Source organism: Ovis aries, chromosome X (genome assembly GCF_016772045.2).
Source record: "Ovis aries strain OAR_USU_Benz2616 breed Rambouillet chromosome X, ARS-UI_Ramb_v3.0, whole genome shotgun sequence".
Classification (NCBI taxonomy): domain Eukaryota; kingdom Metazoa; phylum Chordata; class Mammalia; order Artiodactyla; family Bovidae; genus Ovis; species Ovis aries.
In genome coordinates this window covers 60406795-60423881 of record NC_056080.1, presented here as the reverse complement: position 1 = coordinate 60423881, position 17087 = coordinate 60406795, and positions in this window count along the sequence as shown.

Below are 17087 nucleotides of genomic sequence, written 5' to 3'. Positions count from 1 at the left end.
TATTCTATGTATGTATGTTAGGTCCACTTGCTCTAAAATGTTGAAATCCATTATTTTCTTATCAATTCACTGTCTGGATTGTCTATTCATTGTTGAGAGTGGAGTATTAAAGTATTGCATTGCTTCTTATTTCTCATTTTACTTATTTTAATATTTGCTTTATACATTTCTGTGCTGTGATGTTGGATGGATAAAATTTTCCAGTATATTTTCTTACCAATAATTGGCCTCTTTGTCATTATATAATGACCTTCTTCCTAAAGTCTATTTTATTGGATATAAGTATAGCTACCCTTGCTTCATATTTTTTCCATTCCTTCACTTTCAGTCTATATGTGTCTTTAAAACCAAAATGTCTTTTGTAGGCAGTATACCATTGGCTACTGGGCTTTTGAAAAATCAATTCAGCAATCCCACATCTTTTACTATAATAATCCCTTTAATTTAAACTAATTATTAATAGATAGACTTACTATTTCCATTTTCTTTATTGCTTTCTGACTCTTTGTATATCCTTTGCTTCTTCTTTCCTACCTTGCTACCTTGTTTTCTAATGATCAATACCTTTACTGATGAAATAGAAACAGTTCATTGTGTACTTAAAATATGACTCAAGTGATTACAACTTTTTCAAAAAACTAGGATCATGGAATCTGGTCCCACCACTTCATGGCAAAGAGATGGGAAAACAATGGAAATCATGGGAGACTATTTTGTGGGGCTCCAAAATCACTGCAGATAGTGATTGTTACCATGAAATTAAAAGATGCTTGCTTCTTGGAAGAAAAGCTATGACCAACCTAGACAGCATATTAAAAAGTAGAGTTACTACTTTGCCAACAAAGGTCAATCTAGTCAAAATTATGATTTTTCAAGGAGTCATGTATGGATATGAGAGTTGAACTATAAAGAAAGCTGAGCACCGAAGAATTGATGCTTTTCAACTGTGGTATTGGAGAAGACTCTTGAGAGTCCCTTGGACTACAAGGAGATTCAACCAGTCCATCCTAAAGGAAATCAGTCCTGAATATTCATTGGAAGGACTGATGCTGGAGCTGAAACTCCAATACTTTGGCCACTTGATGTGAAGAATTGACTCATTGGAAAAGACCCCAATGCTGGAAAAGATTGAAGGCAGGAAGAGAAGGGGACGACAAAGGATAAGATGGCTAGATGGCATCACCGACTCAATGGATGTGAGTTTGAGGGAACTCCAAGTGTTGGTGATGAACAGGGAGGCCTGGCATGCTGCAATTCATGGGGTCACAAAGAGTTGGACACGACTAAGTGACTGAACTGAACTGATAATGTATTTAGGGAGACAAAAACTGCGTTGTACAGTTAGAGTAAAAAAAAGAAGGAAGCAAGCTTCTTGATAGGACCAATGTCTGATGCTAGGTAAGCCATAGGCCAGGAGAAAAAGTCAAGAGTTGGTGAAAGAAAGGTGCTCAAGAAAATATGAATGGTGAAGTATAAATAGGATTTATTAATAACTTCTTTGTTTTAAAGCATGATTGGATTGGAAGGTCAAAGCAGTGAATGTACCTCTTAGTATCTTAAACAAAAAACCATTTATAGTATCCTAGTTGATTAATGGAGAGATGTATAGCAAATATGCAAGTTATATTGATTTCCAGCTGGTTGAATAATCATTTCCTAGAAGATTTGATAACTAATCTACATCAACTTCTTTTAAATTACATTTTATTGGGGTACATTTGCTTTATAATATTGTGGTAGTTTCTTGTACAGAAAAATGAATCAGTCATATGCATACATATATCCACTCCTTTTTAGATTTCCTTCCCATTTAGGCCATCACAGAACGCTGAGCAAAATTCCCTGTGCTGTACATTAGGTTCTCATTTAATTATCTATTTTATATGTAGTAATCAATATATGGACTTTCTAGGTAGCACTAGTGTAAATAACCCACCTGCCAAATGCAGGAGACAGAAGAGATGTGGGTTAGATCCCTGGGTAGGGAAGATCCCTGGAGGAATGCCTGGTAACCCACTCCATTACTCTTGCCTGGAGGATCCCATGGACAGAGGAGCCTGGTGGGCTGCAGTCCATAGGGTTGCAGAGTCAAACATGACTGAAGCTATTTAGCACGCATGTGGTGAATATATGCCAGTCACAATCTCCCAAGTCATCCCATCACTCCTTTTCCCTTGGTAACCAGAAGTTTGATCTCTACATCTGTGACTCTACTTTCAAGTGGTATTACATGATATTTAGTATTATACTTATTTTTCTCTTTCTTACTTCACTCTGTATGACAATCTCTAAGTCCATCCACATCTCTAGAAATGACACTATTTTATTTTTTTCTGTGACTAGCATTTCATTGTGTGTGTGTGTGTATATATATATATATATATATATATATATATATATATATATATACGTATATACCACATCTTCTTTATGAATTCCTCTGTTGATGGGCATTTGGGAAGTTCCTTGTGCTGCTGGCTACTGGAAATAGTGCTGCAATGGACATAAGAGTGCATGCATCCTTTTCAACGATGATTTTTTTTCTGATTATATGTCTAGCAATGGGATTACTAGATTATACGGTATCTTTATTTTTAATTGTGTGTGTGTGGTTTTTTTTAGGGAATCTCCATACTGTTCTCCATAGTGGTTGCAACAATTTACATTCCTACCAACAGTGTAGGAGTGTTCCCTTTTCTCCACACTCTGCAGCACTTACTGTTTATATAATTTTGATAGCAACCACTCAGTTTTCTGTGAGGTGAGAACTCATTTTAATTTTGATTTACATTTCTCTAATAATAATGTTGAACATCTTCTAATATGTTTTTTGGCCATCTATATGTCTTCTATGGAAAAATGTATATTTAGGTCTTCCACCCATTTTTTGACTGGGTTGTTCATATTTTTGATATTGAGCTGCATGAGCTGTTTGTTTATTTAGGAGATCAATTTTCATCATGGTACAAAAGCTTTTAAGTTTAATTAGGTCCAATTTGCTTATTTTTGCTTTTATATTCATTATTCTAGGAGGTGGACAGAAAAAAATATCTTGCTGAGATTTATGCTGGAATGTTCTATCTATATTTCCCTGTAAGAGTTTTATGGTATCTGCCTCTGCATTTAGGTTTTTAATCCATTTTGAGGTGTTTTTTTTGTGTGTGTGTGTGTGTGTGTGTGTGTGTGTGTGTATGGTGTTAGGGATGGGCTTCCCAGGTAGCTCAGTAGTAAATAATCCGCCTGCCAATGCAGGAGACAGGAGATGCAGGTTTGATCCCAGGTGTGGGAAGATCCCCTGGAGTAGGAAACGGAAACCCACTCCAGTATTCTTGCCAGGAAAATTCCACACAGAGAGGAACCTGGTGGATTAGAATCCATGGGATCACAAAGAATCAGACACTAATGAGCATACACACCACATGGTGTTAGGGAGTGCTCTAATTTAATTCTTTGACATGTGGTTTTCCAGCTTTTCCAGGACTACTTATTGATGAGACTGTTTTTTCCCCATTGTGTATTCTTTGTCATAGATTAGGTGGGCATAGGTGTGTGGCTTTATTTCTGGACTTGGTCCCACTGATCTGTATCTCTGTTATTCTGTAAGTATCCCACTTGTTTTGTTGTTGTTGATGACTGTAGCTTTGTATAGTCTGGAGGTCAAGGGGCCTGATTCCTCCAGGAACCTTCTTTCTCAAGATTGTTTTGGCTACTCAGTGTCTTTTGTGTTTCCATATCAAGTGTAGAATTGTTGTAATTCTGTGAAAAATGTCTTTGGTAATTTAATTGGGATTGCATTGAATCTGTAGATTGCTTTGGGCAGTATAGTCATTTTTACAATATTGATTCTTCAAAACTAAGAATATGGCATATCTCTCCATCTGTTTGTGTTTTCTTTGACATTTTCATTAGGATTTTTTCTGAAATTTATTTTTAATTGGAGGATTAATGGCTTTATAATATTGTTAGTTTCTGCCATACATCAGCATGAATCAGTCATAGGTATACATATGTCCCATCTCTCTTGAACCTCATACTACCTTCCACCCCAGGCCACTCCTCTATGTCGTCAGAGACCGCCAGGTTTGAGCTCTCTGAATAATACAGCAAATTCCCACTGGCTATCTCTTCTACATATCGTAATGTACATGTTTCAGCATTATTCTTTCAATTCGTCCCTCCTCCTCCTTCACCCTGTCTGTCCACCAGTTTGTTTTTTATGTCTGCATCTCCATTGCTTCCCTGAAAATAGGCTTATCTGTGTCATCTTTTTAGATTTCATATATATATGTTAATATATAACATTTGTTTTTCTCTTTCTTACTTACTTCACCCTATATAGGGCTTCTCAGGTGGTGCTACAGGTAAAGAACTGGCCTGCCAATGCAGGAGATGCAAGAGACCTGGATTTGATCCCTGGGTCCAGGAGATCCTTTGAAGAAGGAAATGGAACCCCCTCCAGTATTCTTGCCTGGAAAATTTCATGGACAGAGGAGCCTGGTGGGCTAGTCCATAGCATCCCAAAGAATCAGACTCAACTGAGCACAAGTATCTCATCTCTCTCACTCAGTATAATAGGCTCTAAGTTTGTCTACTTCATTAAAGTGAGTTGAATATGTTCCTTCTTATGTCTGAGTAATATTCCATTGTATGTATGTATCACAACTTCTTTATCCATTCATCTGCCAATGGACACCTAGGTTGCTTCCATGTCCTGGCTATTGTAAGTAGTGCTGGAATGACTGGGGCACGTTTCAATAGTGGTTTCCTCAGGGTATATGCCCAGAAGTGGGATTGCAGTGTCATATGGTAGTTTTGGGCTTCCCAAGTAGCTCAGCTAGTAAAGAATCAACCTGCAATTCAGAAGACCCCAGTTTGATTCCTGGGTCAGGAGGAACCCTGTGCTTGGGCTTCACTGGTGGCTCAGACAGTAAAGAATCTGTCTGCAATGTGGGAGAACTGGGTTCGTTCCCTGGTCTGAGAAGATCCCCTGGAGGAGGGCATGGCAACCCACTCCAGTATTCCTGCCTGAAGAATCCCCATGGACAGAGGAGGCTGGCAGGCTTCAGTCCATGGGGTTGCAAAGAGTCAGACATGACTGAGCAACTAAGCACAGCACAACATGGTAGTTTTATTCCTGGATTTTAAGGAATTTATATACTGTTCTCCATAGTGGCTGTATCAATTTACATTCTCACTGACAGGGCAAGAGGGTTCCTTTTTCACCACACTCTCCACTGTTTGTTGTTTGTAGGGTTTTTTTGATGATGGCCTCTCTGGCCATTTTAAGGTGATAGCTCATTGTAGTTTTGATTTGCATTACTCTAACAATGAGCAATGTTAAGCATCTTTTCATGTGTTTATTAGCCATCTGGCTTATCCATCTTTGCTATGTCTTCTTTGGGTAAATGTCTGTTTAGATCTTTTGCCCACTTTTTGATTGGTTTGTTTGTTTTTCTGGTGTTGAGCTGCATGAGCTGCTTGTATATTTTGGATATTAACTCTTTGCCAGTTTTTCATTTGCTATTAGTTTCTCCCATTCTGAGGATTGTCTTCTCACCTTGCTTAGAGTTTCCTTCATTGTGTAAAAGCTTTTAAGTTTAATTAGGTCCCATTTGTTTAATTTTTTTTTTTATTTCCATTATTCAAGGATGTGGATCATAGAGGATCTTGCTGTGACTTATGACATAGAGTGTTCTGCCTATGTTTTCCTCTAACAGTTTTATAGTTTCTGATCTTCCATTCATATCTCTAATCCATTTTGAGTTTGTTTGTGTGTGTGGTAGAGGAGGTGTTCTAATCTCTTTCTTTTACATGTAGTTGACCAGTTTCCTGAGGACCTCTTGTTGAAGAGACTGTCTTTTTTCCACTGTATATTTTTGCCTCCTTTGTCAAAGATAAGGTGCCCATAGATGCGTGGGTTTACCACTGAGCTTTCTGTCTTGTACCATTGATCTACATTTCTGCTAGTACCATACTGTCTTGATCACTGTAGCTTTGTAGTATAGTCTGAAGTCAGGAAGGTTAATTCCTTCAGTTCTATTTTTCTTTGTCAAGGTTGCTTTTGATATTCAGGATTTTTTGCATTTCCATACATATTGTGAAATTTTTTGTTCTAGTTTTATGAAAAATATCATTGGTAGTTTGATAGGAATTACATTGAATCTGTAGATTGCTTTGAGTTTTATAATCATTTTCACAATATTGATTCTTGCAATCCAAGAACATGGTTTATCTATCCATTTGTTTGTGTCATCTCTGATTTCTTTCATCAATGTTTTAAGATTTTCTGCATAAAGATCTCTCTCTTTAGGTAGGTTTATTCCCAGGCATTTCGTTCTCTTTGTTGCAATGGTGAATGGGATTATTTCTTTAATTTCTATTTATCATGTTTCATTGTTAGTGTATAGGAATGAAGGAATTTTTGTGTATTAATTTTACATCATGCACCTTTACTATATTCATAGATTAGCTCTAGTAATTTTCTGCTTGCATCTTCAGGGCTTTCTATATATGTTATCTGTAAAAAGTGCAAGTTTTGTTTCTTCTTTTCCCATCTGGATTCCTTTTATTACTTTTAGTTCTTTGATTTCTGTGACAAATAATTCCAAAACTATGTTGTAAAATAGTTGTGAGAGTGGGCACCCTCATCTTGTTCCTGATCTTAGTGCAAATGCTCTCATTTATTCACCATTGAGATTAATGTTTGCTGTGGGTTTGTCATATATGGTGTTCATTATGTTGAGGTATGATCTTTCTATGCCTATTTTCTAGAGAGTTCTTTATCATAAATGAATGTTAAATTTTGTCAAAAGCTCTCTCTGCATCTATTGAGATAATCATATGGTTTTTTAATTTTCAATTGGTTAATATGATGTATCATATTGATTGATTTGCATCTATTGAAGAATACTTGCATCCATGGGACAAAGCCCACTTGATCATGATGTGTGATTCTTTTAATGTGTTGTTAGATTCTGTTTGCTAGAAATTTGTTGAGAGTTTTGCATTTATGTTTTTCAATGATATTGACCTGTAGTTTTCTTTTTTGTGTGTGGCATTTTAAATCTGTTTTTGGTATCAGGTTGATGGTGGCCTAGTAAAATGTGTTCAGGAAGTTTTCTTTCTCTGCAATTTTCTGGAAGAGTTTGAGAGTTTCAGTGTTAGCTCTTCTGTAAACATTTCATAGAATTTGCCTGTGATGCTATCAGGCCCTAGAGTTTTGTTTGTTGGAAAATTTTTAATTATAGTTTCGATTTTTGTGCTTCTGATTAGTGTGTTCATATTTTGTATTTCTTCCTGGTTCAGCTTTGGAAGGTTATACTTTTCTAAAAAATCTTTTCATTTCTTCCAGATTGTCCTTTCATTGGAATACAGTTGCTCATAGTATTCTGTTATGATCCTTGGTATTTGTGTGTTATCTGTTTTAACTTCCCCTTTTCATTTCTAATTTTATTGATTTGAATCATCTCTCTTTTTTTCCTTGATGAGTCTAGTTAATGATTTGTGAATTTTGTTTATCTTGTCAAAGAATCAGCTTTCAGTTTTATTGATCTTGGCTGTTGTCTTCTTTATATCTTTTTCATTTATTTCTGCTCTAATTTTTTGATGTCTTTCCTTCTACTAACTTTTGGGGATTTTGTTCTTCTTTTTTTAGTTGCTTTAGGTGTAATGTGAAACTATTTATTCAATGCTTTTCCTTTCTCTTGAAGTAGACTTGTATTGCTATAAATTTCCGTTTGAGCACTGTTCCCTACCCCCCCCCAGCATCCCATAGGTTTAGATTTGTCATATTTTCATTGTCATTGTCTCTAAGTATATTTTGAGTCCCTTTTTGATTTCTTCAGTGATCTGCTGGTTATTTGGAAGTGTATTGTTTAGCCTCCATGTCTTTGTAGTTTTTATAGTTTTTTTTTTTTTTTCCCTGTAGTTGATATCTAATCTTATAGTGTTATGGTCAGAAAAGATGATTGAAATTATTTCAGCTTTTAAAATTCTGACCCAATTTCTAATCTATCCTGGAGAAAACTCTATGTACACGAGAAAAATGTGAAATCTACTGTTTTTGGATGAAATGCCCTGTAAATATTAATCAGCTCCAAATGATCCATGTATCATTTAAAGTTTGTGTTTCCTTTTTAATTTTCTGTCTTGATGATCTGTCCGTTGGTTCAAGTGGGGTATTAAATCTCCTACTGTTAGTGTATTATTGTCAATTTCTCCTTTAATTGTTGTTAGCATTTGCCTTATGTATTGAGGTGCTCCTGTGTTTGGTGCATAAATATTTACAATTGTTATATCTTTGTGGGTTGATCCCTTGATCTTTATGTAATGTTCTTCCTTGTCTCTTGTAATGGTCTTTACTTTAAGGTCTATTTTATCTGATATGAGTATAGCTACTCCCACTTACTTTTGATTTATATTTGCATGAAATATGTGTTTTCCAGCCCTTCACTTTCAGTCTGTCTATATCCCTACATCTGAGTTGCATCTCTTGCAGAGAGCATATGTAGGGTTCCTTATTTTCATATCCATTCTGCCAATCTTTGTCATTTGGTTAGAGCAATTAGTACATTTACATTACCATTTATTGTTTTGGGTTTGTTTTTGTAGGCCTTTTCTTTCTCTTGTGTTTCTTATGTAGAGAAGTTCCTTTAGTATTTGTAGTAAAGCTGAATTACAACTTTACAGTGGTGGTGGCAGTGCTGAATTCTCTTAATTTTTGCTTGTCTGTAAAGCTTTTGATTTCTCCTTTGAATGAATGAAATCCTTGCTGGTAGAGTAATCTTGGTTGTAGGTTTTTTTCCTTTCATACTTTAAGTATATCATGCTACTTCCTTCTTGCCTGGAACGGTTCTGTTAAATGATCACATGTTACTCTTATAAGGATTCTCTTGTATATTATTTGTTGCTTTTCCATTTCTGCTTTTAATATTTGTTCTTTGTGTTTGATTTTTGTTGGTTTGATTAAGACATGTCTTGGCATGTTTCTTCTTCAGTTTATCCTTTATGGGATTCTCTGGACTCCTTGGACTTGAGTGACTAATTCCTTTCCCATTTTAGGTGAGTTTCTTCTATACTCTCCTCAAATATTTTTTCATGCTTTTTCTATTGTCTTCTTCTTCTGGGACTACTTTGATTCAAATGTTGTTACACTTAATGTTATCCCAGTGGTCTCTAAGAATGTCCTCATTTCTTTTTATTCATTTTTCTGTATTCTGCTTTGTTTGAGTTATCTCCAGCATTATATCTTCCAGCTCACTTACCCATTCTTATGCCTCAGTGACTCTGCTATGTGTTCCTTCTAGTGTATTTTTAATCTCAGTGTTTGTTTTTCATTGCTGGTTGTGTATTCTTTCATTTTTCTAAGTCCTTGTTAAACATTTTTTGTATCATCTCAATCTGTGATTCCAATCTATTTATCTGTGTCTCCATTTTATTTTAAAGATTTTGGTCATCTTTACTATCATTATTCTGAATTCTTTTCAGGTAGACTGCTTATTTCCTCTTCATTTGTTTGGTTGTGTGTTTTTACCATGTTTTTTCATCTGCTGCATGTTTTTCTGTCTTTTCATTTTGTTTAATTTGCTGTGCTTTGGGTCCCCTTTCTGCAGACTGGAAGGTCATAGTTCCTCTTACTTGTGGAGTCTGCCCTCGATGGGTGGTGCTGGACCAGTGCCTTGTGAAGGTTTCCTGATTGGTGGCACTTGTGCCTGTATTCTTGCGGGTGGAGCTGGATCTTGTCTCTATGAAGGGTAGTGCTGTGTCCAGTAGTGAGTTTTGGGGTGTCTAGGTGTCTGGATTTGTTATGGCTTTAGGCAACTTGTCTGCTAATGTAAAGTTTTGTGCCCCCCCTTTTTTTTTTTTGCTGAAGGATTGCATGGGACATTCAGCACTGCAGCTTGCTGACCTTTGGATGGCGCCTTGTCTTATTGGTGAGATGGAGGCCTTTGGGAAAGCACTCACAAATTAATATTTCATGGGTTAGGAGTTCCTTGGTGATTCACAGTCCTGTAGTCTGGTCTCCCATGTCAGGAGTTCAGACACAACCCCCTACTGTAGCACCAAGACGTCATAGGACACACAGCACAGAAGACAATATCCCAAGACTATTGGTGAAAGCAACACTCAACAGCCTAGAATACCTAAAGACACTCACACCAAAATCCTCCAATATTTCTAGGAAAGTCTCTGGACCTGTTGTTAGCAGTGTGGGGTCAACTCATTCTCAAATCTGGCCTTACTCCACCTTGTACTTGCTCTCAAAGTCTACAGTTGTCCCTAGAGTCCACAATCTCAAGCTGTTTGTGGATATTTAATACACTGCCCCTGCAAATACAGTAACTAATTCCATTTCTCTTTTTCGGTCACACATTCCCTAGTGTTCTGGTTTGGTTTTGGGCCTGGCTCTGCTTGTAGGCTGTCCTCCAGTGTTTGCTCCTGAGGAAAGAGGGGCCAAAGTTTGAGGCTTATTAGGGCTCTCTTGTTCACTCCAACTGGGGAGAGGGAGTGGTAAGGCAGCTGCAATTGAGATGTACCAATGAGTGCCTCCAGTGGTAGAAACTTGCCAGTTGTTGTTAGTTTGAGGTGAGTTGTGCACTCTTCCAGAGGATTTGGTCCAATGTCATGGGTCCCCAGGAAAATCCAAGCTTCTCGGTCTCCCAGGAAGGTGTTGGCAGTAACCTGTGCATAATCACAAATTGGTGGCAGCTACCACCTCTGGGGTCAGGATCACAGAGGTGGCATTGTGTCTGCTGCCTCAGGCACTTTTGCTGGCTTTGACAGTGGCTATTAGTTTACCTTTGCTGCTCTGGGGTTGTACATTGCAAGTCACTTCTAATTCTGCTGCTGGCACTCCTACTGGTTTTGCTGGTTTTGGTGGCCACCAGGGCACACAGCCACTGTGAATGTGCATGGAATTAAAGTGTCCCAATGACATGATATCCTGCTTCTCTGTGACACCCAGTCTTTTCCCTGGATTCCTTCAGCTGTTGTACTAGCCCCCTCAGAGTATCTTCATGGCAGTCAACCATGGTCCTCTCCCTGGGTTCTGATACCCGAGCCTGAGCCTTGGCACTCTGTGTCCCACCTTCTCCTATGTGCACAAGCATGTAAGCCACTTCTCAGGTGGAAGTGCTGTTCAGAAACAAACTCTGTGGTGAATTCTCTTCATTTTACCTTCTGGGAACCTTCTGTTGTGCTCCTCTCTGAGGTTCTGAAGTTCCCTCCTGTCCTCACTTGTGAGGGGTTTCTGAGTTTGTGAAAATTTTCTCCTTCATGACTCCCTCCCCAGAGTGCAGGTCCCTGTCCAGAAATACTTTTCTCTTTTTTCATCTTTTGCCCTACCTCATTCTAAAGAGATTGACTTGCATTTTCGGAAGTCTAGGGTCTTCTGCTAGTATTCTGAAGGTGTACTGTAAGAGTTGTTTCATATGCAAATGAATTTCTGATGTATTTGTGGGTAAGAAATTGATCTCCCTTTCTTATTCCTCCATCATCTTCCTTTCCCCCCTCATCAGTATCTTATAGTTTTCTGAGTACTGGTCTTCTATGTCTTCAGGTAGGATTATTCCTCAGTATTTTGCTGTTGTTATTGCAGCGGTAAATGGTATTTTTTCCTTAATTTCTCTTTCTGTTCTTTCATTGTTAGTGTATAGGAATGCAGGAGGCATTTGTGAATGAATTTTGTATTCTACAAATTTGCCAGATTCTTAGAGTAGTACCAGTATTTTTCTAGTTGCCTCCTTTGGATTTTCTGTGCATAGTATCATGTCATCTGCAAACAGTGACAGTTTTGCTTTTTTCTTTCCAATTTTGATTCCTTTTTTTTTCCCTTTCTATGATTGCTATGGCTAGGACATCCAAATCTATTGGGTTGGCCAAAAACTTTGCTTAGATTTTTCTGTAAGATATAATGGAAAAACCTGAACAAATTTCTTGGAAGACCCAACATGTTGAATAACAGTGGTGAGAACAGATATCCTTGTCTTGTTCCTGACATTAGAGAGAATGCTTTCAGTTTTTTACCATTGTGAATGATTGCTACTGTAGGTCTGTCGTATATGGTCTTAATTATATTGAAGTAGTTTCCCTCTATGCCCACTTTCTGGAGAGTTTTTATCATAACCTAGATATTTTTTAAATTTCCTCTTTGATTTCTTCATTAATCCATTGGTTGTTTTGTAACACACTCTTTAGCCTCCATGTGTCAGTGTCTTTTATAGCTTTCTTTTTCATGTAGTTGACTTATATCTCATAGCATGGTAGTTGGAAAAGATGCTTGATGTGATTTCAATTTTGTTAAATTTACCAAAGCTTGATTTGTGACCCAGGATGTGGTCTGTCTATCCTGGATATCTAGCAGGATATCATAGATATCCTATCCTGTTCCATGTGCACTTGAGAAGAAAGTTTATTCTACTGCTTTCAAATGGAATGCTTTATAAATATCAATTAAGTTTATCTGGCCTAATGTGTAATTTAAGGCTTCTGTTTACTTATTACATTTCAGTCTGAGCGATCTGTCCATTGGTGTAAGTGAGGTGTTAATGTTCCCCACTATTGTTGTGTTAGTGTTGCTTTCCCCTTTTATGGTTGTTAGTGTTTCCTGTATTTACTGAGGTTCTCCTTGTTGGGTGCAAAAATATTTACAGTTGTTATATCTTCTCTTTAGATTGATCCCTTGATCATTATGTAATGTCTTTCCTTGTCTTTTGTAACAGTCTTTATGTTAAAATCTATTTTGTCTGCTGTGAGTATTGTTCCTCCAGTTTTCTTTTGATTTCTATTTGCATGTAGTATCTTTTTCCATCCCCTCACTTGTGGTCTGTATGTGTTCCTATGTTGGAAAAGGGTCTCTCATAGATAGCATATATGTCTGTCTTGCTTTTGTGGGGTTTTAGGTTAGAGTATTTAATTCATTTAAATTTAAGGTAATTATTGAGATGTTTATTCACATTACCATTTCCTCACATGTTTTGGGTTTATTTTTATGGGTCTTTGTATTTCTCTTGTTTTTCCTTCCTAGAGAAGTTACTTTATCATTTATTGCAATGCTGGTTTGGTGTTGCTGAACTGTCTTAACTTTTGCTTGCTTGTAAAGCTTTTGATTTCTCCATCAAATCTCAATGAGAGCCTTGCTGGTTAGAGTAATTTTTGCTGTTGTTTTGTCCCTTTCATCATTTTAAATATATCCTGCCACACCCTTCTGGAAAGCAGTTTCTGCTGAAAAATCAGCTAATAACGTTATGGTCATTCCCTTGTATGTTTGTTGCTTTTCCCTCGTTGTTTTTAATATTTTTTCTTTGTATTTAATTTTTTCTGTTTTATTAATATGTGCCTTAATGTGTTTCTACTTGGATTTATCCTGTAGATTTATATGACTCTCTAATACTTCCTGGACTTGGGTGACTATTTCCTTTCCCATGTTAAGGAAATTTTTAACTATAATCTTTTCCAATATTTTCTCAGACTCTTTTTCTTTCTCTTTTTCTTATTGAACTCCTGTAATTCAAATGTTGGTGGACTTAATGTTGTCCCAGAAGTCTCTGGGACTGTCCTTGTTTTCATTCTTTTCTTTTTATTCTGCTCTGTGGCAATTATGTCCACCACTTTATTTTTCTATTTACTTCTTCTACCTCACTTAGTTTGATATTGATTACTTCTAGTGCATTTTTCAATTCATTTATTGTGTTGTTTATCACTGTCTGTTTGTTTGCGGGTTTGTTATTCTAGGTCCTTGTTAAACATTTCTTCTATCTTCTCAAAGCTTTCATATTATTTTTGAGATATTGGATCACCTTTACTATCAGTATTCTGAATTTTTCAGGTAGATTGCCTATTTCCTCTTTATTTATTTGATCTTGTGAGTTTTTACCTTATTCCTTCATCTTCAATAAACTTCTCTGTCGTCTCATTTTGTCTAAGTTACTATGTTGTGGTTTCCTTTCCACAGGCTGTAGAATTGTAGTTCCTCTTGCTTCTGCTGTCTTGTAGTTGGGGGTTTATGTTTGCTTCCTGGTATAATGGGCTGGTTCCTGGCCTCTGGTAGGTGGAGCTGAGTCTTGTTCCCTTGATGGGCAATATCTTCTCAGGGTGTGTGTTTTGGGGTGTCCATGAGTTTAGTATAACTTTTTGCAAGCTGTTTGCTGATGGGTTGGGCTGTATTCCTGTCTTTCTGGTTGTTTGGCCTGAGGCAACCAACACTGGAGCTTGCAGGCAGTTGCATGGAACTGAGTCTTGAGTACCTCCAGGAAAGCTCATGTCTATTAGTAATTCTTGGGGCTGGGACTTGGTGCTCCCACTCTTGGGGCTAAGGCTCAACCTCTTCCCAGGGAACCAAGATCCTGCAAGCCATGCATCATGGTCAAAAAAGAAAAGAAAAGAAAAGAAACATGATCAAAACCCCCAAGACAAATAACAAAACAATCAAACAGTACTCAAGACAAATAGTAAAATTAAAATCAATCAAAACTAAACAAGAAACACTCCCCCCCCAAAAAAAAACAAAAACAAAAATTAAGAAGTCAAAGAAAATATAAAATAAGAAAACAGCCAACCAAATAGAACTCAAAAATCAAGACAAACAATAAAAGCAAAGCTAACGAGAAAAGAAAAAAAAAGTAAACTTAAAAGAAATGCAAAGGAAACACTCAAGAATGATCAAAAAAAGATAAAGGCAACAGAAAAAAAGAAAAAAAAAAACCTGAAGAGAAGAAAAAAGTTTAAAATAACTAAACAAAAACATGAAAAACCCTAAAAAACATTAAAATTAAAAAAATAAATATTGAACTAAACATAAATTTTAAAAATATAATAAATAAATTAACAAATTTTGTTGTTGTTGTTGGGGCTTCTACTGTCAGTCTCCTTCCCTTAATGGTGAAACACAGCTGACTTCCGCCTTTCCACAATGTCTTCTAATACCTCTAGGTATATCTCTGGATCCCCTCTGTGCACTGTGGGGGCAATCTCAAACTCTGTCCTGGCCCAACTGCCATGTGTATTTGCCCCTAAATTCCACATCTGGTAAAACTAGATTGGTCTCAGTTGTGGGATTACTTGTTTATTCAGATATTCTTCAAACAGTAGGTTTCCCTAGTTGATCGTGGGAGTCTAGTCTGCAGCTTGTGCAGCTGTATGGACAGATTTCAGGTCCTCTTCCTTACTCACACAGTCCCTGAGATTCAGCTTTGGTTTTGGCCTCAAAACCAAAACCCTAGGTGACAGGAGACAAAGTCAGAACTGACTGGGGCACAATTTCTCACTTAGATGGGAGGGGCAAGAAGCAGCAACAAACTGGGAATCACATAATCACTAAGGCAGAGAATGGACAAAGCAGCCACAACTGGGGTGTGTGTGCTTATTCTGATGGGAACCCCCTCTAATGCCCAAGTTGGCAGAGGCCTGCAGGAGTTTGCAACAGACTGAGATGGGATTGCTCTGGTGGGAGTCTCTTCTAGTGCCTGTGAAGGCAGAGGCTGGCTTGTTAGGGAGAAAGTCCATAATGGCAGTCCCACTTCTTGCATGCCACTCAACAGTGGTTCCTCACTTTAGAGGCGGATCACACTTCCTCTAGGAGCATTCCCAGTCCTGGAGCTCCTCACTCTCATCTCTTCAGGCTATCTCTTTATAGTCAACTGCAGTCCTCTCCCTAGGTCCTCTCTCCTGTCCCCACATTTAGCACCTAGTCTCTGCCAACATTTGCAAACACCTGTCTAAGGTTGGGCCATTCCAGGGCTGACTCCCCAGGAGGTCCTGGCAAGGGTAGCATATGGGCCCATGAGGGCCAAATTATGCTTTAGCTTGAGGTGGTAAAAATCTGCTCAGATGGGTGTCCATGAAGGCAGAAGCTTCTGGGTGGGAAAGGAGTTTGCAATGGTGGTCCTTCCCCTTGTGTGTCACTGAAAAATGGCATCTTGCGTCTATGGTGGCCTGGCTCTCTTCTGCAAAATTTTCCAGTTGTGGAGCTCCCCACTCCCTTCCTTTTAGAATGTCTTCTCAAAGCAACTGATGTCCCCTCCCTAAGTTCAGTCTCCAAGGTCCACTTTTCAACACCCAGACCCTCTCTGTACCAGGAGACTCACAACTCAGGTTGAGGTGCACAGGAAAGCAGCACAGACCGAGTGCATAGATCATACTCTATTCTGCCTTCCACAGACTGGTTACTGCATTCCCCTCCAAAGTCCCTCTCTTTCTCAGTTGATTCCTCTTCTGTGAGGGGTCTTCTCTGAGTGTGGGAACCTTTCCTTTCCTTCACCTCTGCCCCCTCTCTTCAGGGGAGCTGTTCTTTTCCCATTGATTTTTTTCTTTCTTTCATCCTGACCAGTTGTGTGGGATTTTTCTTGTCCTTTTAGGTGTCTAACGTCCTCTACTAGTGTTCAGCAGGTGCTCTGTGAGAATTGTTCCATTTGTAGATGTACTTGTACTTGTTAGGAGAGATGAGCTCAGTGTCCTTCTATTCCACCATCTTGACTCCTCATCTTGCTATATTCTTTTGTAATTTGATTACAATTACTAACAGTACACTTTGATTTCTTTATCATAATACTTTGTATATCTTCTACAAATGTTTCTATCTTGGTTACTATCAGGCTTACAAATGTATTGATAGCATCTTATGTTAACTTGATAACATCATTTGCACACATAAACTTTGTACTATAATTTCTCCCTTTTCACTTTTTTGTTATTAAAATCACTATTAACATATTTAGATATTTTGTATCTACTATCAAATTACTGTCACTATAGTTATTCTTAGTATGGATTTTTTTGGATTCTGTTTGTTTATTTTTTAAATTACAAAGGTTAATTAAAGGTAATTAAAGGTAATTTTTTAATTACAAAGGTTAATTATTTTACAATATTGTATTGGTTTTGCCATTTTTAACTGTAAATGTAAAGTTGTAAGTGAATTATGCAGTACCATTGAAATATTAGACAATCTGAAGTTGTATATTTGCCATCATCAGTGAGTTTTACACATATACCTCTATATTTTTACATTATTCACTATAATCCTTTTATTTTCCTTTGAAGAATTACCTTTAGCATTACTTGATAAATTAGGTCCAGTGGTGATGAACTTC